The sequence below is a fragment of the Oncorhynchus kisutch genome, linkage group LG6 (genome assembly GCF_002021735.2).
Source record: "Oncorhynchus kisutch isolate 150728-3 linkage group LG6, Okis_V2, whole genome shotgun sequence".
NCBI classification, from domain to species: Eukaryota; Metazoa; Chordata; class Actinopteri; order Salmoniformes; family Salmonidae; genus Oncorhynchus; species Oncorhynchus kisutch.
In genome coordinates, this window is record NC_034179.2 from 10,926,751 (window position 1) to 10,929,543 (window position 2,793).

The following is a 2,793-nucleotide window of genomic DNA, read 5'->3' on the forward strand; positions in this document are numbered from 1 at the left end:
ACAACAGAGCTATAGGGGCCCTGTGTGTCTTTTCATGACAAATGCTGTGAGATCAATCCAGATAGGTTACTGTTCCACTGTTCAAACCACTGATAGCAGACTGAGACCAGCTACCTGGTTACTGATGGAGAATGTTCCACTGTTCAAACAACTGATAGCAGACTGAGACCAGCTACCTGGTTACTGATGGAGTGTGTTCCAATGTTCAAACCACTGATAGCAGACTGAGACCAGCTACCTGGTTACTGATGGAGAATGTTCCACTGTTCAAACCACTGATAGCAGACTGAGACCAGCTACCTGGTTACTGATGGAGAATGTTCCACTGTTCAAACCACTGATAGCAGATTGAGGCCAGCTACATGCGCACACTGTGGTTCTAGGTTCAAAATAAAAGAAGAAAATGTTCACGTTTATTTAATCACTAATAACAAGAAAACAACCTGGCAAGACAATGAATGCAGATTGAAGTCATCACAATGTTTATTTATTTTATCTTTATTTAACGAGGCAAGTCAGTTAAGAACAAATTCTTATTTTCAATGACGGCCTAGTGGTTTAACTGCCTGTTCAGGGGCAGAATGACAGATTTGTACCTTCTCAGCTCGGGGGTTTGAACTTGCAACCTTCCGGTTACTAGTCCAATGCTCTAACCACTAGGCTACCCTGCCACCTCAATGTGTGAGTTTATTAAATCATTTAAATTTAAGACATTTTTGGGGAAAGTATTATCTCTAAGTAACGTAACAATTCCCTGCTAGAGTTTCAGACTATGTGTCGTCTTTGTAGATAAATGATTGGCAAACAGGGGATTCTGGGTCGTTGTCTGTCCACCCTCAGCTTGGCCACTGCGCTCCATTTCTCAGTATGAGCGACTGAGACAGAGATGGTAAAGATCAGGAGCCAGTGTTTATGAGATGATCTCTTTAGATAGGTTTGACAGAGAGTTGTAGTGTGTATACTGGCAGGCCAAAGTCAAGTTGTCGTTGTGTTATAGCCTAAAAAATGTATACACAAAAACAGACACTTCAGCAAGACTGCAAATATACATTCTAATGGACAATGGACACCCAGCTAGCACTTAACGTTCTGAGAACCATATGTTTCTTGGAGCTTGGTGAGAGTGTGGTTGTCCCATGGTTATTTTGGATACAACCTTCCCACAACGTTCTGGTAATGGTGCAGGATAGTCGCTGGGCTTTGGAACACTCTCAGCACATTTAAAGAACTTGACAAAACAACGTTATTTTATAGTTTTTTAAAAATACTTTAACTGAATGTTATCTGAACGTTCAAACATGGTTACATGGTTACATGTTGCATCACAGTGCAAGAGGCGTCACTACAGTCCCTGGTTCAATTCCAGGCAGTATCACATCTAGCCGTGACCGGGGTAGGCCTTTATTGTAAAAAAATAATAAAATGTTCTTAAAACCTCTTAAGGATCCGCCCCTTTATTTCAATTTTCGCCTGAAATGACATACTCAAATCTACCTGCCTGTAGCTCAGGACCTGAAAAGACATACTCAAATCTACCTGCCTATAGCTCAGGACCTGAAATGACATACTCAAATCTACCTGCCTGTAGCTCAGGACCTGAAATGACATACTCAAATCTACCTGCCTGTAGCTCAGGACCTGAAATGACATACTCAAATCTACCTGCCTGTAGCTCAGGACCTGAAATGACATACTCAAATCTACCTGCCTGTAGCTCAGGACCTGAAATGACATACTCAAATCTACCTGCCTGTAGCTCAGGACCTGAAATGACATACTCAAATCTACCTGCCTGTAGCTCAGGACCTGAAATGACATACTCAAATCTACCTGCCTGTAGCTCAGGACCTGAAATGACATACTCAAATCTACCTGCCTGTAGCTCAGGACCTGAAATGACATACTCAAATCTACCTGCCTGTAGCTCAGGACCTGAAATGACATACTCAAATCTACCTGCCTGTAGCTCAGGACCTGAAATGACATACTCAAATCTACCTGCCTGTAGCTCAGGACCTGAAATGACATACTCAAATCTACCTGCCTGTAGCTCAGGACCTGAAATGACATACTCAAATCTACCTGCCTGTAGCTCAGGACCTGAAATGACATACTCAAATCTACCTGCCTGTAGCTCAGGACCTGAAATGACATACTCAAATCTACCTGCCTGTAGCTCAGGACCTGAAATGACATACTCAAATCTACCTGCCTGTAGCTCAGGACCTGAAATGACATACTCAAATCTACCTGCCTGTAGCTCAGGACCTGAAATGACATACTCAAAACTTACCTGCCTGTAGCTCAGGACCTGAAATGACATACTCAAATCTACCTGCCTGTAGCTCAGGACCTGAAATGACATACTCAAATCTACCTGCCTGTAGCTCAGGACCTGAAATGACATACTCAAATCTACCTGCCTGTAGCTCAGGACCTGAAATGACATACTCAAATCTACCTGCCTGTAGCTCAGGACCTGAAATGACATACTCAAATCTACCTGCCTGTAGCTCAGGACCTGAAATGACATACTCAAATCTACCTGCCTGTAGCTCAGGACCTGAAATGACATACTCAAATCTACCTGCCTGTAGCTCAGGACCTGAAATGACATACTCAAATCTACCTGCCTGTAGCTCAGGACCTGAAATGACATACTCAAATCTACCTGCCTGTAGCTCAGGACCTGAAATGACATACTCAAATCTACCTGCCTGTAGCTCAGGACCTGAAATGACATACTCAAATCTACCTGCCTGTAGCTCAGGACCTGAAATGACATATTCAAAT